The sequence below is a fragment of the Sorex fumeus genome, unplaced genomic scaffold (assembly GCF_029834395.1).
Source record: "Sorex fumeus unplaced genomic scaffold, SorFum_2.1 ptg000043l, whole genome shotgun sequence".
Classification (NCBI taxonomy): domain Eukaryota; kingdom Metazoa; phylum Chordata; class Mammalia; order Eulipotyphla; family Soricidae; genus Sorex; species Sorex fumeus.
The window spans coordinates 46,761,731-46,788,377 of NW_026606100.1; positions in this window are offsets into that span (position 1 = coordinate 46,761,731).

The window sequence follows — 26,647 nt, forward strand, 5'->3', positions numbered from 1 at the left end:
TGTTGACCAAGCCTATCATTTAAGGAAGAACCTAATGTTGCTTTTCAGAAAGAAACTTTTGAAGAGAGAAGATGTGAAAATTGAGGCTTTCAAAGAAGGAAGGCTGCACCCCAGCCCTTCTCCCTTGGTCTCCCCCTCATTGACCTTTCCCTCTCTCCCTCTTACCCTTGTTTGTTCTACATTCAGGCTCCAGTTGGCCGCTGAATATCTACCCCAGTCTCCCCATCTTTGCATATATGGGAGGTGTTTCTCCTTTAGATTCAGAGGCTGTCAATTTGCTCAAGGTACTTGAGTCCAAGTCGAACAGGAAAAGATGTGTCACCTGGTAGCAATTCCCTGATGTTGTGGTTGTTGGTACTTTGACCTTGAGCGACTGTGGCAGTCAAAGCCTCTCAAGTGGTGCTTCTCCAATGCAAAGGTGCTGAGGGTCACTGAGGGGGATTGTGATTCTGGTTTCCACAAGTCTAGGGTTGGAGGCTGGGGTTCGGAAGGTCCAATAAGCTTCTCAGCAATGCCTCTGGTCCTGTAGCCATTGAATCCTGAGCGGAACACGGACACATGAAGAACAGTGTGTATGTGGTGTGCACAGGCATGTGCGTGTGTGCACACAAATGCATGCATGTGTGGACTCATACATGAGTACCCAAGTAAGTGCTCAATATATGTGTGCTTGCGTGTGTGTTTGTGGGGGTGGGGGGGAGATTGGCCTTCTAAGACTTGCCCAGTCCTATCATACTCAGCCCATTTGCTCTGATAAGGAAGCAAAGCTCACCTGATTCTGGAGAGATGAGCACTGGAGCCCCCTGCAGTCCCCCTTTCCAGGAGAGGCTCAGGGAAGGCAGGCTTTAGGGCCATTGTGTGATGACAGAGGTAGGACCTTGGGGCCTTGCCTGCCAGTATCTGTCCTACCTGTCCTCAATCATCTCCCAGGATCTCCCTAAGGACAGCTCCAGCCTTTTCCTTCAGGGCTTTTGCTTAGACGTTCCTCAACGTTCATGACCCTCCTCTCCTTTGACATGACTGTTCCCCCTCCGTACTCAGCTCAGGTCTCACCCCACAGAGTGAACCCCTAAGAGTCACTTGCTGATTCTGTCCCACTTCCCAGGAACTCTAACCTGCATGATCTTGCAGTATCTCGTTGCTTTCTCTCCCAGACAGGAGCCACTTGCAATGCTTTCATCATTCCATTTGCTTTCATCTCCCTCACACAGCTGTAGGAAGCACTATGATATCAGGGACGGTCTCGGGTCCCTTAACATGGTACTGGAACACAGTAAAGGTAAAGGTAAAGGCCCTCCCGTTGATCGTCGATTTGCTCGAGCGGGCCCAGTAACGTCTCCATTGGAGACTTTGTTGTTACTGTGTCTGGCATATCGAATACTCTCGGTAGCTTGCCGGGCTCTCCGAGAGGGGCGGAGGAATCGAACTCGGGTCGGCCATGTTGGCCGCGTGTAAGGCGAACGCCCTACCCGCTGTGCTATCGCTCCAGTCTCTATAAGAACTTGAGCGAGTGATGCAGTGAAGGAATGAATGAATGACCTGAATTGACTTTCTGCAAATAAGCATTAAGCCACTAGAGGGCAAATACACGCATGGCTCTGCTTTCCTTATATCTGGGTGTCACGTGTGGTTGTCAGACTGGGGAAAAAAAAAATTCTCACATCACAAGTGCCATTGGCCATACACTAAATGGAATAATATGTCATTTCCAATGCATTAAAAAATGAGAGCATGAAACTCAAAAGTTCACTCGTTTCTCATTTCTGATACAGTCCTTGTTAGCCATGAAAATAGCACCAGAGTGAGAGGCTTGCCAGGTTTTCAGAGAATGCTTCGACTTCTCTTCATCCTTTGTCCAAGCCCTGCCCTGATCAAACCATGGGATGTATGGAATTTGTGGGTACTGACACCCTGGGAGATGGACTCAGGAGTCAGTGGGGTTTGGGTCTCTGGGTGTGTCTCCATGGTGAGTTAGAGGAGACTGAACTTGATTATAGAGAGGATAAGTGTTATGAATCTTGCTCCTTGGAAATCAACTCTGATTCAAGAATTGTGGGCATAGTCTATTGGGAAATGAGTGTGAGAGATTCTGGGAAGCATTAGGAACCCACCCAAAGGGTGAGGGGCTCAAACTTTTGCACATAACTCCACTTAGTTGGAAGTTGAGATTCAGGCACCTCCAAGGCCTGCCTGGATTATGCAAGACACCTTTTTTCTGGTAGTTGGGTAGAGGGTCAGTGGAGGCAGAAGGCAGTTTTAAGGCCCAGGAAGGGGTGGGGATACTGATGTCTACTGCATTGTCATGCCGACCCACAGCTTGTTCACTGTAGGAAAGGAAGAACTAGGAGCTGATGGGCCCTGAATTTGACTTCAGATGGGATTCCTTCCTTCCTTCCTTCCTTCCTTCCTTCCTTCCTTCCTTCCTTCCTTCCTTCCTTCCTCCCTCCCCCTCTTCCTTCCTTCCTCCCCCTCTTCCTTCCTTCCTCCTTCCTTCCTTCCTTCCTTCCTTCCTTCCTTCCTTCCTTCCTTCTTTCCTTCCTCCCTCCCCTCTTCCTTCCTTCCTCCCCCTCTTCCTTCCTTCCTCCTTCCTTCCTTCCTTCCTTCCTTCCTTCCTTCCTTCCTTCCTTCCTCCCTTTTTTGTTTTTTTCTCTCTTTCTTTCCTTTCCACACCCAGTGCTCAGGGTTAACTCCTGGCTCTGTGTTCAGGGATCACTCCTGGTGGGGTTCAGGGGCCTACAATCTGGAATGGAACCAGGGTTGGCCATTAGCAAGGCAAATGACTTAATATCTGTAACTTAACGTCCTTAACCCTTTAACTCCAAAGTGTCCTTAAAATTTCCCAATGCAAGAAGGGATATGCTATGGGATATGCCCAATTGGCCACCATCCCTGTGAACAGTACCCCATGAAGGTACTGTTGCATTCAGGAAGGAAGCATTTTGGTTGGTACCACTGTTCCTTCGCTTCCAGATATTTTAAAAATTATTTTAATTAAAACACCAGGGTTTACAAAGTTGCTCATAATACAGTTGTGTCAGGCATATAATATTCCAAAACCAACTGCTTCACCAGTGTTACCTTACCTCCATTAATGTCACCAGTTTCCTTCCCACCCTTCAAGCCTGTCCCTTTAGGAGAAATATAGCAAATTCATATTATTTGCACCAGGAGAATGGCAAATGGAATTATCAGAAAATAAATCAATAAGAGTTCATTTGTGATGATGGATTACTATATATATTTCAATTTATGTAAAAAAAGAAATTAAAATAATTTAATACAATGTAATCGAGTAATCTAATGCTTATTCTCATTTACTCAAATAAGTTTTCAACTCTGACATCTCAGATATATTACATTACACTGTATTTGGTACTTGGGTCTCATTGTGGTAATCATCATGTATTCCATGTCATTAATAAAACTTTATTTTTTAATTCTTTGCTAATCTCTTTTGTAGTTTACAAGGAATAGGTTAAGCCTATACACAGAGAACTTAGAGTGAAGAGAATTAAGAAAATTTAAAAGGGAAAATCTGAATAAGCCTATAATATTTTATTTTAAGAAAGAAAATATTGGCTTTATAATAGAAGCATTATATTCTAGATATTACTTAAGTGTCCACATTAAAAGTTAGTAGATTCCAATAAAAATATCTATGATATGAAAAAAACTGTGATAAGACCTAGAACAATTAAGTGACACATTAATTCATCATTGAAAAGTATAAAATCTCTTAACAAGTTAGAAATAAGCATACCTTTCTTCCTTTTTTGGTGAAGGGACATATCTGGTGGTGCTCAGGAGTTACTCCTACCTCTGGGCTCAAGAATTACTTCTGGCCATACTCAGGGGACCATATAGGATGCCAGGGATGGGAAATTGGGTCAGATGCATGCAAAGCAAACACCCTATACACTGTACTATCTCAGGTCCAACATACCTTTCTTAATCTAGTACTAGACAACTGTAAGCACCATGCTGAGTGTTGTGCTGGGAAGTTTGTCCTGCCTTTTAGAGAAGCTCTTTTTTTTTTCAAATTGACTTTTATTGATCTACTTTTTTTTAGACTGAATTTACTTTATTATTGGTAACAATTATTATTAATTGAAGTTAACTAAATTGTTATTTTAGATTTATCTCTTTTTTTGATTATTGATTTTTTTTTATTAGTGAAACACCATGAGGTACAGTTGTAGATTTACAATTTTTTGTGCTTGGGTTTCGATTATACAATGATCAGATACCCATCCCTCCACCAGTGCCCATTTTCCACCACCATGGATAATATCCCCCCCACCCCCATCCCTCCATCGCCCCCTGCCTCTGTGGCAGGGCAATCCCCTGTGTTTAGAGAAGCTCTTTTAGTGCTTCTTGTAAAACTGGTTTCAAAGCTATGAATTTCCTAAGCTGTTGTCTGTCCCTGAAGCTCTGTGTCACAGCTTCAAATTTGAATGATGATCTAGGTAGATGGAGTATTTTTTGATGATGTATTTATTTTGCTGAGTTTTTGTGCAATGTCCCATTCATTTTCTTCTGACTTGAAGAATCTCATTTGATAGATGTGCTGTGAATCTTATGGGCTTTCCTTTGTGTATAAGTTTCTTTTTTTGTTCATTCTGCTTTTAATATTCTGTTTCTATCTTTGTATTTTGTCAATTTGAGTACAGTGTGTCTTGGAGTTTTCCTAGTTGAGTCTATTTTAGCTGGGAACCTTTAGGTATCTTATATTTCATTTCCTGTATTCCTCAATTATGGGAAATTCTTATTAATGATTTCTTTATTGTTTCTTCATCACATTTGACTTCCTATTCTTCAGGCACTACAATGATTCTTATATTGGTTCTCTTGTTCTCATCCGATAGTTCTTTGGTCTGCTGTTCATTTTTTTTCAGATTATTTTCCATCTTTTGATGTTTTCTAGTAGTTTCCTCCATCTCAGAGCTCTTTGAGATTTTGCTCAGCAGCTGTTAATCTATTGTTTTTAATATCATCTACCATGTTCTTCATTTCTGTCATTTCTGATTGGGCTGGAGTGATAGCACAGCGGTAGGGTGTTTGCCTTGCACGTAGCCAACATGGCCGATCCGAGTTCGATTCCTCCGCCCCTCTCGGAGAGCCTGGCAAGCTACCGAGAGTATCTCGCCCGCACGGCAGAGCCTGGCAAGCCCCCCGTGACGTATTCGATATGCCAGACACAGTAACAACAAAGTCTCCAATGGAGACGTTACTGGGCCCACTCGAGCAAATCGATGATCAACTGGAGGGCCTTTACCTTTACCTTTACCTGATTATAATAGTTTTCTTATACTGACTTTTCTCCTGGTGGACAGTTCCACAATGAAATTGACCACATCATATTCAATTGACAGTTTTGCCTGACCGATGTCACTGTTGTCCCAAAATTCCAAATGGGATCAGACCACCGTCTCCTTTATGCAAAATTCTACTTCACAGAGCGGGAAGAAAGGGCTGCAAGGTTTAAGAAGAGAACTCCCAGAACGACCACCAACTGGGAGCTCTTTGTCATTATTGGGCAACATGGGAAGATGCCGTCATTGACAACAATGACGAGGAATACGATTGACTGGTTCAGCACCTCCATGTTTGTGCAAGGAATGCCAAGAGAGAGATAGCCACAAAAAAAAAAAAGCCTGTCTTCAAAAACTCTTGAGCTTATTCACCAACATGGCTTGATGCAAGCCTCAGGCAACCGCAAGCGAACGTCCGAGCTCACAAAGCAGTGCAGAGAAGTGATAAAGGAAGACCTCAAAGAAAGAAGAGCAGCAGTGCTGGCAGATGTGGCAGAAGCTGGGAAAAGCATTCGCAATGCTCGCCTGTCCTTTGCCAACTACAAGACCAAGATGACTGCCCTCCGATGTCCTGATGGATCTATAACATCTTCCAGAAGGACAATGGAGAAGATTATCCATAACTTCTACTCGAATCTCTTTGATAGCCACGTCCACCTGCCCACATGCCAAATTCCGTAGGATGGATATGTCAGTCCCAACATTCTCCCTTCCGAAATCCGACGTGCTATTTTGTCAGTAAAGAAGTGATTAGCACCTGGCCCAGACAAGGTCAGACCCAAACACCTGAAGAATCTGCCGTCAGTACTCATCAATACACCGGCTCGGCTCTTCACATGCTATCTGTCTGAATGCAAGGTTCCGTCCCAATGGAAAACCAGCAGGACTATACTACTGTACAAGAAGGGAGATATCCACGACATTGGTAACTATCGTTCAATCTGCCTATTGTCTGTCATATACAAGTGTTCACTCGAGTCAATCTGAATAGGATTGGCAGAACACTAGATGAAGGACAACCATGCGAGCAAGCTGGGTTCTGAAAAGGATTCAGCACAATTGACCATATCCAAACGATAACCAAACTCATTGAGGTTTCTCGGGAGTTCAAGATGCCACTCTGTCTAACGTTCATTGATTTAAAGAAGGTCTTTGGTTCTGTTGAGATGGAAGCAGTCATCAAAGCCCTAGCCAAACAGGGTATTCAAACACAATACATCAGGATCCTCCATAAGCTGTATTATGGATTCACTACCAGGATCTCATCATTCTACAAAGAAGTGATCATCCATGTCAAGAGAGGGGTTTAGCAGGGTGATACCATTTCACCAAAACTCTTCCGTGCCACCCTCGAGAATGTCATGTGATGACTAGAATGGAAAGAAATGGTAGTGAAGATAGATGGTTGGCAACTACACCACCTCTGCTTCACTGATGACATCGTTTTAATAACACTAAACATTAGCCAAGCAGCACAAGTGCTGACTGACTTTGACCGTGAGTATGGAAAGGTCAGACTACAGCCGAATCTCACGAAGACAATGGTTATGAGAAATGGTCTTATTCCTGACATTCCATTCACTCTCAACAGAACAAACATCTTGTTCTGTTGATGAATGCAACAGTCATGTGTACCTAGGTCAAGAAGTCAGCATGACGAATGACCTGGCACCTGAGTTGCGCAGGAGGAAGAGAGCGATTTGGAATACCTTTAAGAGCATCAAAGAAATAGCTAAGAGGATGAAGAACCTCTGACTCCGGTCACATCTCTTCGATTCCACTGTTTTTCCTGCATTAACATGCGCCTCAGAGACTTGGGCCCTACGGAAACAGGATGAGAAGGCTATCTGGGTCTCCCAAAGAGGAATCGAAAGAGCTATGCTTGAAGTATCACATTTCACTCAAATGAGAGAAAGAATGTGGAATTCTGACCTCCGTTGCTGGTCAAGAATCAGGGATGCTGTCTCGTTTGCTAAAGCATCAAAAATCAGATGGGCTGGACACGTAATGAGATTTGGAGATGGCCGCTGAACTAGAGACGTTACTGACTGGTTTCCATAGGATGTCAAAAGATCGCGTGGCCGCCCACCTACGAGATGGTCAGACTTCCTCGTCAAGACACTGAATGATCGGTTTGAGGCTCTTCATGTTCCTAGAACAAACATATCCAATTGGGCTACACTAGCACACGACAGGGATGAATAGAGACTTTACTGGTGCCCGCTAGAGTGAACTGATGAGTAACAGGATGTCAAGTGATCAAGTGTTGATAGTTTTCTTATACTGACTTCTACCTTCTTGTGCTTTGCTGACTACCTGTGCTATTGCTTATTTTTGTTCACTGAAAATCTTATAATTATGTCACTAAAGTCATTATCTAAGGCTTTACTGAGCTAGTTGGTGCTGGTTGAACCCTCTGTGTTGTTTTCACTCACTTGTACATGGCCAACCTGTGTTCAATCCCCAGCACCCCATATGGTCTCCTGAGTTCCACCAAGAATGATCCCTGTGGGTTTCTATGTCTTCCCATTAATGTTTCCCTGTTCTTACTGTGCTGTTAGTACTATAAAATTTGGAGGTGGTGTGGAGCCGGGGCTGTGTATATGGTCTGTTGTGGAGGCTGCCAGACCTATCTAGAAGAAGGGAATCTGCCCACCTCATTTTGAAAAGGCTTCAGAGTTTTCAATCGGGAGAACAATCTACCTGGAAGGGTCTGACAGCTCAGTGGAGTTCCACTTTCAGATCTTGTTTTGTATTTTTGTTGTTGTTTGTTTGCTTGGGGGCCACATTCACCTGTGCTTAGTGCTTACTCTGTGCTCAGAGATCAATCCTGGTGGAACTCAGGGGACCATAGGAAGTGCTGGGGATTGAACCTAGGTTGGCGTGTACGAGGAAAGCAGCCTGCCCATTGACCTATCTCTCTAACCCTCTACTTCCAGAGTTTGGAACTAACGTCTTTCCTATATGCAGCCCTGGTCCCGGATGTATGCCTTCCATCAGATCATATATGATCTGAAACACAACTCTGAAACTTTCTGTCCCTTGCTTGCCCTGTCTGTGACAATAGACAGAGGAGTCTCATCATGTCTATCTCCCAAGGATGTTATGAAAAGAGACACGATAGTATCTGAAAACTGCTTTAAACTGCTTTAAGCTCTGAAGAAAAGAGCTCTTATGAGCTATATAAATATAAGTTATTACACAGTATTATTTTAACCTGGCCCAAGTTTAGATTAGTAGTATGAATCATTCATCAACCTTTACTTTGTATAATTAAAAACGTGTGGTTCTTGGAATCTTTGTTTGGGAGGCCAGTTAATGTGGCGGGACTAGGATTGGCCAGGGCTTAGAAGTTAAAGACTTCTGGTCAAGAGACAGATGCATTGATTGATGGGGACATTTTCTATTATCATTTTTCAGTTGGAGATACGCATAGTCAGCATTTTTAGCAGTTTAGAGATGGCATTATTTTTGTTATTAGCCTTTCTGTTTAATCATTTCAGCACTCCTCTCAGGATATTCAAGAATTGCCTCCAGTTTTTGTTTTTGATCCCCAAGCAGATAAACACAATCTACCTGTGACTAAGCTCTTCATTTTGCATGACTTGTCGATATTGATTGGTCGTGAGAGGCTAAGTGAATAATCCAGTCCCTCGGGAGGCAGAACAGGCCTCCGCAGTTGGTTTCCCTCCAAGTGTAGACATGTCCCTGATTTGCACTGTGTCCTCCTTCGCATAGATCCTACTGACCACAACGGAGTGTGGAGAAAAGAAGTCATGTGTTAGGAGCCAACGCCAGGAGCCTGCGAGAGCTCCATATCCCTATCTAGATCTCCTCCAAAATGCCCAGCACAGCACCTGGCATTCAATGGGCGCTCAAAGGTTGTTAATTTAGTAAGTGAATGCTAACAAGGGTGGGGGGATTACAAACACAATGAGCCACTGAACCCAAGGATATCATTAGCGTGGTCTCCCCATGTGTTAGTTATTAGCTATTAGTAGTGTGGGTGGTCTGGAAGAGATGGACTAATTCTTCGGCTGGCCACCACAGTGTCAAACAGTATATTAACTATTGGGAACAAGGGTGTTGACTGGATTTCTGCTGTGCGCTAAATTTTCCCTAGTGACTCTAAAGAATTAGACACATGCCCCCAGGGCTGAAGGCTGTTCCAGGCTTGTAACTTACTCGGTGGATCCCCTGGAACAAAGAGTATCAGGTAAGGTCTGCAGGGAACATCCATGCCTGTGTAAACATACCAGGAAGCAGATTGTTGACAAATCCCACCCAAGTGTCACTAACGATCAGGTTGTGGAGTAATAGGCAGGAGGGTAATTGGCATATTATAAACACTTAGAGGGAGCAGTGTGCCTACAATTCAGCTATTTCCTTCTCCTTAAAGCATTATCACAATTTGTCTGCTGTGGTCATGTGTACTTATGATTAAGGAGTTACTGACAACACACACAGTCAACAATGAGCCAACAAATCAAGCAAACAAATGAACTAAGATCTATAAGCAGCTCTGGAACTCATCCCTCAAGAGTCAAGTAACCTCGGTTGATCATGTAGAATTGGGTACTTTTGAAAGAATATTTTATTTTCCTTAATTTTGAACTTTTACCATTTCTTCTTTGTTTTAGATGGGAAATATGCTACTCACATCTTCTTCCTCCCAAAGTTAAACCCAAACCAACACACACAACTCTCTTCTCTTTTATTTCATAATTTAGGGTTTTTTCCTTTGTTCCCTCCCAAAATTGTTAAATGGCTCATTGTTTAAAAGAAACCAGTCAACTATAAAAGGTCCTTTAAACTTTCAGGACATCAGTTCACTTTTTCAGGAGAACATTTTGAAGTGATGGGGTAAATGAAGTAGAAACATTCAGATTAAGTTTCCTTTGAAATCCATGGGTTTTAAAATTAAGGGAAAGTGATTGGCAAAACATGTTTTGGTTTTTGCCGAAACTGAAATGTTTGAAAAATAGTTCAAGATGTTCTTCCATACACCAACCACATCCATCTGGGACCATCCATCTCTAGTTTACATCTATTTTTATACACCCACTATGCAAAGAACACAGCTCCTCCTTGTAGACAGAGGGCCACAATATTTTTCTGAGGGAGAAGAGCACATTGAAGTTGAAAGAGTGAAAATACTGTGCTAAGTTCAATATTATATTCATGATATCCTTTACAGAAGAAGTTTCTAGATTAGTTGGTTGTGGAAAGCAATTATTTTTCACTAAACTTTGAATCAGATCTGGAACACTAATACACACAGAATGGAATGTGAGATTAGTTTATCTACCTACCATTTTTTATCATCTGTCACCTATATTTATCCATATTTTTATACTCATTCATTCATTAAATATTTATTGAATACTTCCCTTGTGCCAGTAATTGGCGAAGAGAAATGCAAGTAAAAGAAAGTCCATGGGTTTTGGGAACCAAGCATCCTCACAGGAGAGAGACACATTCTTTTTTTTTTAAATTTTATTGAATCATCATGAGATGGTTACAAGTTTTCATGTTTGGGTTACAATCACACAATGATCAAACACCCACCCCTCCACCAGTGCACATTCCTCACCACCAGTATCCCCGGTATACTCCCCCTTTCCCACCCTCCCCCCGCCTCCATGGCAGATAATTTCCCCATACTCTCTACTTTTGGACATTGTTTTGCTATATAGCTACTGAGAGGTCATCATGTTTGATCCTTTATCTACTTTCTGCACATAGAGAGATGCAGATTCTTAAAGTGCGATATTCTGGAGGTGCCATATTGGAGTGGAATAGGGGCCCAGGAGAAGAAATCGTCAGAGCTACCTAGGGATGACAAAAGAGAGTATTTCTTTGAGGAAACAGGAAAAGTAAAGCAAAATAAAGTGAGAAATGGAGAGTGTTTGGAATAACTATGTGCTTTTTATATATATCCCACAAATGAGGGCAATCATTCTATATTTGTCCCTTTCTTTCTGATGGATTTCACTCAGCATGATACTCTCCATGTCCATTCATGTATAAGCAAATTTCATGACTTCATTTTTCCTTACAGCCATGTAGTATTACACTATGTCGATGTATTTAGTTTTTTTTTTTAATCCACTCATCTATCCTTGGACACTTGGGTTGTTTCCAGATTCTGGTTATTGTGAACAGTGCTGCAATGAACATAGGCATGCAGATGACTTTTCTGCATTGTTTTGGGGTTACTGGGGTATATTCCCAGGAGCGGTATTTCTAGGTCATATGAAAGTTCCAAAAAAAAAAAGCATAGCATGTGAATAAAACCCAAATATAGTAGAAACAAGGACCAGGAGGACTAGTCCATGATCAAAAGCATGCCACCAAGGGGGAGGGGAAAGGCAGTTAGGACAGAGAAATGAGAGTTAGAAATGATCACTCTGGACACGAAATGAGTGATAAAAGGAGGTAAAGTGATATGCATGATACCTTTCCAGTAATAGTATTGCAAACCATGGTGCCTAAGAGGAAAATAAATGAGAGAGAGGGGATGGGGGGAGGGAGACAGGGAGAGAGAGACGAAAATTGTCAGCCATATGCCAGAGGCAGGCTATTGGGATGTGAAGCGAGGAAGTCGGCAGGAGGGAAACTGGGGACATTAGTGCAGTAGTGGTGGGAAATGTGCACTGGTAAAGGCACAGGTGTTAGAAAATTGTATGCCTGAGACTGGATCATGAACAACTTTGTAACTATATATCTCGCAGTGATTCAGTTAAATAAAAACACTATATGCTTAAAAGAGGAGTAGGATGGGCACCTGTTCAGAAGTTGTTCTGAGAGGCAGACCGAGAGGTGGGGAAATGCTGATGAGTACCATCCTGGTACTCAGGTTCAGGTAAAGACTTGGAGAGACAAAAAAAAAAAAAAGACTTGGAGAAGCTATTCTCCAATTAGAATCTTTTCCTTCCTTTTCTTTTAAATTTTATTCTCTGACTCTCTACCTGGACACTCTCCTGGGGTGCTGGAAATAGAGCCAGGCACTGCGGTTGAGCTTGCAGGCCCATGGGACTTCCTTTTCCTCCCAGGCCTTGCTTAAGTAGGCTGTTCGAAAGACCCACCACATTATGGCTACATAGTCCTAGTTTTTAAAATGTCACAAGTTACAGTTTATTGTCTCTACCACTTTCATTCTAATCATCTGAGTTGCAAACAATTGGTGCAGAAAAACTGTGCTCTAGTTTTGCGTCTTGGAATTTTTATGCCTATGGGTCCTTATTAGTATCTTCACTAAATAAAGAATCATGAGAATATTCCTACTGGAGAGCATAGCCAGAAGCCCTCGAGACACGTTTGCTTTGCTGATTCAAACACTGACTGGGATGACACTTGCCTTTCACCATTGCTGTTTGATTATGGTTTTCTTCGGAATGCAGTAAGAATGGCAGTTTCCTTGCATTGCACTAAAATTACCAGTTAATTTGTAGCCATGAATTCATCTAATCACAGGGCTGAAAAGCTAGCTGTCCTTTGCATACATGAAAATGGTGGTATTAGTAATTGGGTTGTCACGTGTGGGGTAATATGTGGTTTAGAAGTCATTATAGGATTAGAGGCAATTTGGAGATTAGCATCTCCATGACATCACCTTTGGGGGCTGAGACCACTGGCAGTTCCCTGCTTTCTGTGTCTCGGATGCCACAGTTGGAAATACATGTTGGACAGGTTTTCTGTCTTACCCACCATAGCATTTTATGTTTATCTAGGCACACTGCTTATGAACACTACATATTCATATGTACATCATTGCTGCACATCACGTATGACATCATATAGACACACATCCCACACACATATTATGTATGCACATCACATACACACATAAATATACATGTGTACGTTACACTGAATATCAGATATTCAGCATCTACACATCATACTTGTTTACATCACACATGCATTCTATATGCACATCGCATATACACACCATGCACATTAGATACACATTTGTGATCCATATCACATATGTACAAATATATATAGTACATATTTATATATATGTCACATATATATCATATTGACACATTATATAAATATGTATACATCCCAGATATACATCATATGTCTCATACCAGAACATATATCACATACCATGCATATATTAAGTATGCATAATGTGTACATACATACATACATTATAGATGCACATCATGTATACATATGTACATGTTTGTAATACAAAGATGCCTTATATATGCAGATCATATGCATTTCATATATATGTGTCATACACATTATGTATGTTCACAATGTCTCCAAGTCACATATTTACTGTATCTACACATCATAGATCCACATTATATTTATATGCATGCCATGTGCACACAATAAATACATTGTCTATACACATATCTACATATCATATATCTCATGCATATAAATCATAAGTTCCCATAATACATACCATGTCTCCATGTATATATGTGTATCTGTGTTGCAACAGAAATGAAAGCCAGAGGATCTGGATTACTCTATACCATGCTGTTGCTTGGCATTCTTCTATGAGCCTTGCATCGTCTCTAAAGTCACAAAATATAAGTATTAAAGAATACACAGGTATGCGGGCCCAATTCAGAATATTATTCTTTTTTTTTTCCATTACAGTTCTAAACACGATAGAGCAATTTGCTGGGTTTCTGTAATTTTATCTGAAGTGCCTCATTGGCCTCCAGTTGCAATATAAGCTTTTAGAATTCTCAGATCTTTCTGAGTTTTATAATAAGGCTGAAGGGGTTTCTAAAGTCTTGGACACCATCCTGCTTCATCCCTCCTGCACAAAACTGGAGCCTTATTTCCCTTCCAGGGTCCCTGCCCCCCTGAACACTCCAGTGGGTGTGGAGGAGCAGGAAGAGGATAATGTTGCAGAGATGCTCAGGGCAGGCCACGTTGGGCATCGGGGCTTTCTCTTGCTCCAGGCATCCTAGTGCTGAGACCTTGACTTCCCTTAGCTGTGGATGAGAACAGAAGCAGGAAAAACACTACCACTTCTGCCAAGAGTCCTTCACTGACCCCACCAGAGCTAAAGTCCTCTAACGAGCCACACTGCTCATGCCTCGTGCCAGTGCTTCTGCACTTTCATGGAACCGGCCATTCCTCAGGTGGTTCAGCCATCACAGTGGGCTCTGCAAGGAGCTGTGTGGTTGGCACAGTAACACTCAGAGCAGACAGTAAGTGAGTTCACAGAGGACTGTGTGATTACTGCAGCATTTCGAGGCCAAATGACGGCATGCACAGCAGAGCCATGATCAGACATGTCACCTCCGAGCACCACACCGAAGCTACTGCCCTCTGTTAGTCATGATCCTCCTGGGGCATCTTCGAAGCTCTAAAGTGGTCTGTATGTGAGCCAAGATGACTCAAAACCTCATGCATGATCATCAGTATACAGGGCATGGGCATGACATGGGCAGGAGGACAAGAGCGGATGAAGTAGATAAAAGCCAAGAGTCCCAACTCGGAAGACCACATACACTCAGGGGTATCCATGTGAACAGAGGCCTCTGCGTTGGCATGACTGTGCCCCCCACAAGCCCACAGTTGCAGCCAAGCTCAGGGTGGTCACTTGCACTGCAAAGGAAAGGACACTGAAGTGAATTTCTATAATGGAGAGCTGCCACAGAATGAAAGATCTGCAATTATGTACCAAATCAGGTTCACTTTCACACAGGGTAAAAAAAGGCAACCCCTCCCTAACCCTCCCAAATACCCAATGTGTGATAACATTGATATAAAGTAGAAAGAAAGCTAAATTAACTTGTTGTTTGAAGTCAAAATAATGGCCACTCTTGGGTGATGATGGAACGTGAGCTGGAGGGAAATTTGGGGAAACAGTTATATTTTGACTCTTGTTCTGGGTCTTGATTACATGAGTGTGTTCACTGTGTACTTCTACTTTTAAATATATTGTACAGTTTAATTCAAGTTAAAAATAAAGACATGTAGGACTGGAGCGATAGCACAGTGGGTAGGGCGTTTGCCTTGCACGCGACTGACCCAGCTGACCCGAGTTCGATTCCTCCACCCCTCTTGGAGAGCCTGGCAAGTTACTGAGAGTATCTCACCCGCACAGCAAAGTATGGCAAGCCACCCGTGATGTATTCGATATGCCAAACACAGTAACAACAAGTCTCACAATGTTCCTGGGCCTGCTTGAGCAAAATGAAGAATAATGGGAGTACAGTGACAGGACAGTGACAGTGACAGGAAGACTATTGAGGCATCTGGGAATTGGGGATAAAGGATGCCATCATTTCCAGAGGTGCCAGTGATGAATATCAAAGGATGTGGCTGCCAGAGCTTTAAGGCAGTTAGGAGCCCTGGAGGCTCTCAGGAGGGTTTGCGTCCAGCTATGATCATCCAAACTTCCCAATTAACAGTGATTCTTAAATGCTCGTCTTTGATGAGTGCTCTCTGTAGCTACCATCCTCCCCATTTCTCAGATGGGGAAATTTAAAAGTTTTATTTTGTGGGGAGGGATGTTGGGCCAAACCTGGCAGTACCCAAGGGTTATTTTTGGTTCTCTTTTGAGTTATAACCCCTGGCAATGCTTGAGGTACCATGTGTGGTGCTGGGTATTGAACTGGGGTCCTGGCGTATTTGCTGCATGGAAGACAAGTGTCCAGACCCCTGAACTATCTTTCCAGTCCCGGAAATTGCTTTTTCAAGAAGTTAAGTAAGAGGAAGGGCCTCTTTCTGGAAAAGGAGATAAGCCCTGAGCACCTCTTAAAGAAACTTCTGGACCCTGGAGAGAAGAAGCGGTGGGTACAACCATGGTGACTGTACCAAAGATAACCTGCACCATGTCCCCCATCTCAAGTACAAAAGACACTGAGGCTCAGGCCTGCAGGAGCCCACAAAAGAGAGATAGCTGGTAGGTCTACTACTCCCAATTCCCCCCGCACCACATGGGATCCTGAAATTGTAGCCAAACCCCAGAGACGGAGGAGGGTGAAGGTCAAAAGGGGGAAAGTGCCAAAGAAAGAGATGATGTTGAAAGTAGGAACAGTGTGATGCATATTTAAAGTACAAGGAATACAAATACAATCAATCGAACAATTTTGTGGTATTGCATATCTGAATGCAAGAACCGCAAGTCTCAGCAGTCAGCTCTGTTGGCATGTGGGAGCCGCCGTTGTCCCTCCTTCCACAGTGTTCTGATCTTGGCACCGCAGAGCTCATCTGCAGAGCCCTGAGTCATCTGGGGAGTGAGTGTGCATGCACGTGGGCTGAGAACAGGGTCCTGTCCAAGGGTGTGCAATGGCGAAGTCATGTGTTTTCACTTTGCGACCATGTACCCCATAGTCCCCCCAAGTCTGCTTTCAGATGTTGTTAGCATTATCAGTTCTTGAATTTTCTTAAGAACCACATTTCATGTGGTTCCTTAAATGTTCGAACTACTTCTCTTCCCGGTCCCGACAGAAGACTTCCATGGGGTTTTCATTAAATGACCACAATGAAATATGCCTCGGACTGGGTTTGTGAAGCTCCATCGGGCAGCGGCCTCCTCTCCCGCTGCCTGTTGGTGAGGCCTCGAGTCACTCAAGTATGTCTCTAATTTGTGCTGCTCTTGGGAGAAGTATCAATAGTAAGATATCACTTTCATAAGCGATATCATATCCTGATTGAACATTGCCAGGGAGTCTTAGGCCACTTGGTGGTTGCGTCTGCCTTAGATCCAATTACAGCTGGAAAAGTGGTTTGCATTAGAAGTTCTGACTCTAGGATTTGATCATTATAAGTAGGATAAACCACCAAAAGAATGTGAATTGCCTTCACTAAAAGGATGTAATAGCCCGGAGAATATCTTTCATATTTCAAATTAGGAAACCCCAGCCCAGCCTTCTTCCCCACGACCCTCCCTTTCATGCTGTTTTGAGTGGAACAAAGTCCCGTGTTCATGGTGGGGGGTGGGTCTGGGTCCTCCAGTCAAAGAGCGTTTGGGCCCTCAAATTCCCAAGAGGGCTTTCTCGCCAGGTCTTCTTACAATCCGGCTTCGAGAACTGAACTTCAGGGATAGTATCTCTTAGTGGTTACCCTCTACCTGTTGGAAGTTTCTAGAGATGTAGAAGTGCATCCCCCACCTCCCCCACCACTACCCATCACCACCTTCCCCTCAAACATAACCACTCTCAGAACCTGTACCATTTCTGTCCACAGAGGCTCCACTGGGGAAGCATTTGTGTGTGACAAGCAATAAAACCCTGCTGGAATGAGAAGGTCATACACCGTGGCCTCATCCAGGGTCTGTAAAATGCTATGACTTTCACACACGCACCTCTCCCCACTTGAGCAAAGTCCCCACTCCCAGCAAAAACCCCTTTGCTGTTCTTCGGCCTGGAATCCTTGAGTGAAGAAGGTGTCAGACTGTCCAGGTAGAATGAACTCTAAGTTTCTCTGAGGTCCCTGACTCCCCATCACAGGAGCTCTCAGGTCAGGCTGGTCACTGCTCATCTGTTCACCACCTTCACTGGGATAAAGATGCCAAAGTGAGAGAGCCAGAAGGCAATGCTGAGTACACGAGGGTACTTGGCTTCCATTTTGGGCTCTCAAGTTGGGACAGTAGGAACTTCCCCCAAAATGAGACCCAGGAAGTTCTCTCAGACTTAAACAGGGTGAGCTGGTGGGTTGACTTTGGCAGTGGAAAACAAGAGTAATATTCTTTTCTAGAAAAAAATGTACTAGTATAATTGATTTTTGCTAGGAATGACTTTGGAACGTAGCGTGAAGGAGAAGACAGTTACAGACAGTAAAATACTTGCTCATGGTAGTGTTTTATCTTTATAGTTTTGAAAGAAATGTTACCATAATTACTTGCTGCAAGGGGATGGAGCAATAGCACACCAGGTAGGGCATTTGCCTTGCACACAGCCAACCTAGGTTCGATTCCCAGTATCTCATATGGTCCCCCGAGCACTGCTATAAGTGATTTCTGAGTGCAGAGCCAGAAGTAACTCCTGAGCATCGCCAGGTGTGACCCCCCCACACACACAAAAAAAAGAAAAAATGTAAATACTTACTTCAAGTCTTAGAATTTTACAAAAAGGAATAATGGATCTCATAGTAGTTTTTGGTTTTGATTTTTTTTTTTTTTTTTTTGCTCTTTGAGTCACACCCGGCGATGCTCAGGGGTTATTCCTGGCTTTGTACTCAGGAATCACTCTTGGAGGTGCTTAGGGGATCATATGGAATGCTGGGAATCGAACCCCCATCAGCCGCACGAGGGCAAATGCCCTACCCACTGTGCTATTATTGCTCCAGCCCTTGTTTTAGATTTTGGCTTTTAATTTTGGGAGCAAGGTCTCATTTACCTTGGTCTTCCATTGTTATTGTGAGGACCCTTTCCTTCCACCCTCCTGCTTTCATCTTCTTCCTCTTCTCTCCCATCCTCCCTCTATCCATCCATTTATCCTTATTTCTTCCCTAGTCCTTCCTTCTTCCCTTCTTCCATTCCTCCCCTCCCTCATTTCCTCTACCTTCCTTCTATCTCTTTCCCTAACCCTCCTTCACTTTCACACTTTTTAAAAAGTAAATTATACATTATAATCTTTCTTCTCATTTAATAATATCCTAAAGTCTGTAGTTGAAATGCAAATGAAATTCATGGTGCAGACTAATGACTCTAATGCTAATGAAACTAAAAAAAATGCCATTTTTGTTTACCCCCATACGTACTTTTATTGGCATTTTTTAAAAATTGAATCACCATGAGAACAGTTACAAAGCTTTCAGGTTTAAGTCTCAGTCATACAATGATCAAACACCCATCCCTTCACCAGTGCACATTTTCCACCACCAAGAACCTCAGTATACCCTCCATCCCACCCCTCCCCCTTCCAGTGGGGCAGATGATTTCCACTTTACTCTCTCTTTACTTTGATGACATTCAATTTTTTACAGAAATTTTTTGAAAAATGCCAATTATTTTTGAAAAATTGCACAGTATCAATTATTATGAAATAGCCTATTTTTGTGTTGTGTGTGTATGTGTGTGTGTGTGTGTGTGTGTGTGACTTCCGATTTGTTAAAAGGATTTTCCATCCTGAAGTTTGATCCACTGATTCTTGCATGTTGTAAGGTCAAGATTTAGAAGTCAGGCATTGTGGGCTTCAGCCCCCACCAGAGATTTATTGTCAAATGAGTGGCAGAGTATGTGCTCAAAGTCTACCCCAGAGTGATAAGAAACTCTCCCAGCTCCTGAGCCTGGGAATTCTGCTCCTGATAGCAGCCCTTGCACAGCCACTCCTTCTATCTGGGATGACAATGCAGGAACTCACAAGAAAGCTCGACACGGCTTGCACTTACCCGCTAATACTGAGCTCCTCAGACAGACCAACCAGCCCGCCCCCCACCCCCCAGTAATATGTTTTCACCTCACAGCAAGCAGCGTTTGAGTTCAGGGAGAGGAAATGTATATTAAGAGAGCAGGTTAAAAATCGACATTATCCCAGACTTTCATGAAATCAAAATTATGGCCATGATGCTAAGTTATTATAATGTATTTATTACCAGGATTGCTTTCATATTTAACCAATTTGGCCCATCTCAAGACCTGTTTTAAAATGCACCACCTTGCCCACCTTTCCCATTTTCATATGAAAAACAGGAAAGCAAAAACTAATTTACTCAGAGAGACACAGAGCCTGTTTGCCCGTTTATCTCCTACAGACCACCCCTCAGTCCAATGTTGACAGTACATGATATTCCATTAATCTGCCTAATGAAAATTTAACCAGTGTTATAAACAAATAATTGGCTATTATCCTCTCAAAGATCCCGAATAAATTACTTCTGCTTATCCGCCCCCCTCTCTCCCCAGTGCTCGAAAGCCAGCCCTTTCTGATGGATGCCACGGAGAGGGATGGACGAGGTGGCTCCTTTCCCACTCAGGCAGCCTTGCTCGAACTGCTGACATTACCATGGGCCAATTCTACCCTGGGTGCACTGGGATGACCCAGAATTATGTCTGGGCTCCAGGCGTGCTTTCCACCCCCCACGCCCAGGGAGGTCACTAGCCAGTCTGCCCCCTGTATCTCTCGTTATGTCCACACTCTCCTTTGGCTCTGTTGTTGCTTTTCATTCCACCTCCTACCAGATGTGTCCATCTTCCATCATGCCCTCTGCATTCTAAGAAGAGATGCCACTGCCCAGCCTCGACCCAGCCTCATGCCCGGTCCTCCTTGCTACAGTCTTCTGACGGTTCTTCTGTTCTAACTGTAATTACCACCAAGCAATTTCTGCATTGCAATGGGACTCCCAGTGCTCAAAAGGTTGGCCAATACCATGAGGAACTATTTCACTGAACTCGGTGGATAAGACCAGACTCTTATCTGTTTGTTGCCACATCACACCGATTTTGAGGCATTATTGCTAACTATCAACCTCTGCCCCACAGTCCTGCTTTAAAGTTGGACTAGCTTGGCTCCATGGCAAGATGGTCAAGTTGAAATCTGAAACAACACTTAGACTCTTGCATGGCCCTTCTTGACTTAGCCATCTGTCATTCCAATTAGATTTTTTTTTTAAATTAGGTTGTGAAGACTGAGATTATTTCCTGTCTTTCTATTTCATTAGCATGTGATGCATGGTAGTACCAAGTGAGTGAAAGAAGACTGAAGAAATGATGTAAGCATTGTGGTCTCTTTAAAGAAAAACCCTTAGGAGCAAGAGCAATGAAATGAAACAATAGGGAGAAAAACTGCGTATTTTCTAAGGGGTTCCCTTTCCCAGAGGGTTTAGATTTCCCAGCATCTTCAAGTCTGACCATTTATGCTGCAAACTGCATAAATAAATTTTAAGCACCATTTATTTCATCCTTCAATTCTTAGTGACTGTCACCACTGTTCATTAAGAAATGGTATAGATAATCAAAATGATAGTCCAGTCCTGTGGTTCTTAACTTTCAGAATAAAAAAAATCATGTCAGAAACTTACTAAACAAGATTCTGAGGTTCATTTAGATATGAATTCGTTGGATTTAGGAGTCTATACTCTGTCTCAAATACCCGCAAAGATTCTGATGAGGGTTGGTGGATAACCTATTATAAAATACTGCTCAACTAAGAACAGAGGCGTTTTAAAATTACCTAGAGTTTCTTTTTCATTTTTCATTTCATCATCCTGTTATTCGTCGATTGCCTCGAGCAGGCCCCAGTAACGTCTCTTTCATCCTAACCCTGAGATTATATTCAAGGCTCTTTAGGAGAATGAGACCCATCATTGTTACTGGTATTTGGCATATTTGGTACGCCACGGGGAGTTTGCCAGACTCTGCCCTGTGGGCAGGCTACATTCGATAGCCTGCAAGTTTGTCCAAAGTAGGAATGAGATGATAAGATGTCATAGAAGATGTACTGATAAGATGTCGCGCAGCTGCGAATGCGGCTGCGCGGTTCCGGGAGCTGGATTTTATAGAAACCTAGAGTTTCTTAAAAGGCTAAAACCTTCATGTACTATCAGCTAGATGTTAACGTCTCGAGAGAAACCCCCTAGACTCAGACACGGACTGGAGGAGGTGATGGGGGGGAGAACTCTATTCGAGGTCCCAGTACCACATGGGTTTATGCTTCTTCTCCACAGACTCACACTATGCATCATTGCCAATAAACCATTCCAGTTTGATGTGGGATTTTGAATCTGGTGCTTCAGGCCCAGGTTGGGGCAGGAAATCATGACTCAGGATTACATCAATTGTCTTGATTATGTGATTTTCTAATAGATACATTTTCTTTTCTTTCTCTCTTTTTTAAATTGAATTACCATGAGATACAGTTACAAAGTTTTCATGGTTGAGTTTCAGTCATACATACATTGGTCAAACACTCATCTCTCCACCAGTGCACATTTTCCACCACCAATGTCCCCAGTATCCTCCCCCACCATCCCAATCCTCCCCCTGCCTCTATGGCAGTCAGTTTTCCCCATACTCTCTTTCTACTTTTGGGCATCGGATACATTTTCGACTCATATTTTCTCAGATATAAGCCCAACCATGCCTCTGTCCTAGAAGAAAGATAACCACAACTGCTGATACGGCAATCTGGCACCGCACTGCCCACAATCCTGCTGTCAGCTGACCTCTGCAGCAATCATTGAAGATGCTGTGTGGGAACACAGTAGTGGCCACTGAACAGATGTGAGGCCTGAGGCCTGGAGCAGGTGGACGAGAAGCTGCATCCCAGTTCCTTGGCCAGAGAGTGCTTGCAGGTGGCTGGACTGTGGGACAGACAGACCTCTGGCTCTCAGGCTGGTGCTTGGAGGATGGGAGGTGAAGGGGCTACCTTCCCCGACACTGAGACCCAGAGTATATGGAGATCAGTGAACCTACAAGCTGGACCTGACCATCCAAGCCAAGTGTGCATTACCGGGAATGCCAGATTAGACTGACTCCACAGCAGGAAGGCACAGCCCACGGACACAGAGTTTGCAGAGCTGCCTCACAGGGTGGCTAAAGCACATATGTCAAGCACGTGGCCTGACCCAGAGAAGGGGCTGGATTACTGATAGCTGCTATTATTGTAATTACCATGCTGACCTCAGAGTCTGCCCTCAGGCTGGCCCAACTGAGGCCAGTGTGAGACTCAATTGCAAGACAGGTGTGATCATTCCAGGGCAGAGAGCCGTTTGGTGCCCTCAGACCCCACAGCTGGGAACAGGGTCCCAACAAGGTTGCCCAGAGCACTGCCCTAATTACCAGTGAGGGCAGGGTGGGGGTGGAGGTGGGGACGTGCTGGTTTTTCAAATGAGCAGAAAAATCGAGAAATGGAAGGTGGATTCGAAAAAACCTCTCAGCAGGAGCAGCCAGAATCCAATTCAAAGTTGGATGGATTTAACTTTGAATTCTCCAGAAAACAGACAATTTCCTCCAGTGACTCTAAGGGCGATCAAAGACACCACACAATTTGGTCTCTGAGAATGAGTTTAAATTTCTAGAAATGAAATATAGATTCACTTAAAGAATAAAGTAATGGAAATAAAGTACTTATTGTGAAAAGAGTAACCATTCAATCATTCCCGGTTGCGTGAGTTAGGGAGGAAATGGTTACTGATGGGTGCTAGACTTGGGGCCAGGGACCAGCTTCAAAGGCATCATGCTTCATCAGCTGTCACCTGATGAAAGTGGGGTTCCTGGGGTGGGAGCAGTGACCAAGACCAAGCTGGCTAGGCATAAGGAACGGATAGGGTCTTTGGGAATGAAGTTTCCTTATTGCTTCTCATCCTTCTCATCCAGTCATATCAGAATTATTGTTTGTGTGTACAGCAACATCAACCACCCATGTCTCCTGAGGACCCCCGTACACTCTTGGTCACTGGGGGCCTCGCTGAGCTCTAAACCGGCAATTGCCTATGAGAACACTTCCCCCAGCCCCAGTCACCCCAGCAGCCCATTTCAGGCTGTGATTTGTAGCTTGTTAAAGAAAGTTCCTAGGAAGGTTTCCTTCTGTCACATCAGAGTTTCTCAAGACTGGAAAAATGTGAGTGTCATTAGTCAAGGTTACAGGAGGAGGAAGTAAGGGTCTACGTGGCTGGGCAAATTTTCTTCCTACTTGTCCAGTCACAAGCTCTCCACCAGACAGGGGAGTTAAAGTTTGTTGTCAAGTCTCCATACTTTGAACCCATCTAGGTTTTTCTATAAACATGAACTCAGGTCACCTTTACATCCTTAGGGGTAGGTACCATGACCATTCCTAGTTTACCGAGGAGAGTGCTGGGTCTCTGAGAAGGTGCCTGGCTTTGCATATGGTGTGGGACATGGAGTCAGAATTTGAACTCAGTTGCTACCCTCAAGTAGGATTTCCATCGTTTTGGGCACCATATCCTTCCAAACTTAAGGTTGGAATCTCTTTCTTCTTCTGGCAATGAAATGCAAGCACATGTGAAGGGCATGCAATGATTTCCCAGAAACCTTATGGCCAATGCCATGTTATCCCTAATAATTCATTTTTTTGAGGGTGGCAAGTAAAATCAGCATTTTATAAGCATGTATTTATAGTAGTTAATTCAATTTATGCAAATGTAAGTCATACAGATCCACCATCAGGAAATCTTTTGCAAAATGACATGATCAAGATTTTGAAGGATCTAACATGCACAGAAATGCAATTCTTTCTGCACATCACATGTCACCACCGATATGGTGTTCAGAAGGTTGGTGTGTTTTGATGTTGTTGATCTTTATATTCCTTTTGCCATATTTTCTGACTTCTTGGATGGTCAGCTGAGTCCAAGGAACTTCTGAGAAGAGGAAATCTGCTCCAGCCACATTGAAAGTTTCAGTTGTCTGTTCTTTGCAGAAGGTCCATGTTACAATGAGCAAGTACAAACTGTATTTCCTGTGCTTGTGATCACTCCATGGTACTTTAGGATTTATGAAGCTGCCAGGCAGTGCTCTGAACACTAAGTTTCCCCCTAAATCAGTGCCATCCTCCTGAGTTTCTGGCATAAAACCTCCATGGATGTGACTTTTTTTATCTTGTTTTAGGAAAAAAAACTTTGTGTTTATGAATCTAAAACAAAAATAACACATGTGGCACAGGGAGCCTTTGACTTCATTGTTGCAGGATTGGAAGGATAGACTCATTCAATGAGAAAGTGAGGATTTTAGCTTTTAGTTTCAGGGCCCCTGGAAGAACAACTGTGACTTGGCTATGCATCCTGATTTCAGAATACTAAATTTTTTGAATACCCCATGTCCCGCATTTAAGCCCATCTGTCCCTTACTTACCCTGCAAATTTGAAAAACATCTATGCGGCAGGCTTTGTGTGAATTGAATTACAGACAGGCACAATTTGAACCTAGTCTATTATTGCTGGTTAAATAAACATTTAGTATCTTTTTTCAAAATGTCACTTGACTGCATTAGAGCCAGTCACAAGGCCCTCTCCAAGTCCTTGACTCCCTCCCCAGGGACAGACAGTGATGAAGTCACCCCAGAGTCCCCATAATGGGGTAAATGTGGACTGTTAAGAGCACATCATCCCAGAAAGCAACAGGATATGCGAATCTTTCAAAGATCTGAGATCGTCTACCCAGAGCCTGACGGAGCCTCGGGCATCTCACTTCCCTACCCCTACCCCTCAGTTTTCCAGGCACACACAGGCGGCAGGCAGGGCTGCAATGGACATCTGCACACTGGGATGCAGGTGGCCAGTGTCCGCAGTACTGCCGGAGATGAGCACACACCTGGCTGGAGGACAGAGCTTAGAGCATCTCTGTGCATGGGGGTCATCAGAAGCACACGCCTGGCCACGGGGTCAGATGAAAAGGAGCTGGAGGACTGGAGAAATAGAACAGGAGCCAACGTATTTGCCTTGCATACAGCCAACCACAGTTCCATCCCAGCCAGGAGTGGTCCCTGAGCACAGCGCAACAAACCCTGAGTACCATCAGGTATGGCTCTAAAACAAACAAGAAAAGCTTCCACCATCTCATTGCTTTACCCAGGCTCTTTCCCAAGAGTTTCCTGTCTTCCGGGTGAGCGGAGAAAGCCTGGGGAGTCAATCCTAAGTGTAGACTGGCCCTGTCCTGAAGGGGATTTTGATTTTGAATTGAGAGAATGACATTTAGCCCTGGCTTGTGGGAAATGTGCTGAACTGTGTGGTGAGAGCTCTTGCAAAGTTGGAGGTGTGTGATGGGGCCCAAAGGGGCCTCGGGTGGACAGTGTCCTTCTGTGCTCCAAATCATGTCCCGCCTTGGTGTGTGAGGCCATTTAGGGTCACCGGTGCTGACAGGTTGCCTGTGAGCTTTTCTGTCATTCACACCTCCTGGAACTGCCTTCCAACCCTCTCCACCTGTAAAGTGCTGTATGCATGTGAGTGTAAGTGTGAGTGTGTGTGTGTGTGACACGGATAGAGAGTGTATGTGTGTGGATGAGTGTGGATGAGAGTGTATGTACGAGTGTGTAAAAGCGTTTGGGAATGTGTCAGCGTGGGTATATGTGAATGTGTGTGAGGGTGTGTGAAAATGTGTGTGTGAAAGTGTGCAACTGTACGTGAGAGTGTTGTGAGAGTGTATGTATGTGGAAATGTGTGTGAGTGTGTGTAAGAGAGCAATGTGCACGAGGGTATGAGAACATGCGTGTGTAAATGTGTATGTGTGAGAGTGCATAGTGAGAGTGTGTCAGTGTGTGTGTGTGTGAGAGAGAGTATGTGTGTGTGAGGATGTGTGTGGGAGTGAGTTGGAAAGGTGTGTGTGTGTGTGTGTGTGTGTGTGTGTGTGTGTGTGTGTGTGATTAGCATCCACTCCTGGCTCATCTGCCAGTGTAGGTTTGCCTTCATTGAAATCAGAACCACCTCCATTAAATCCCCTTCCC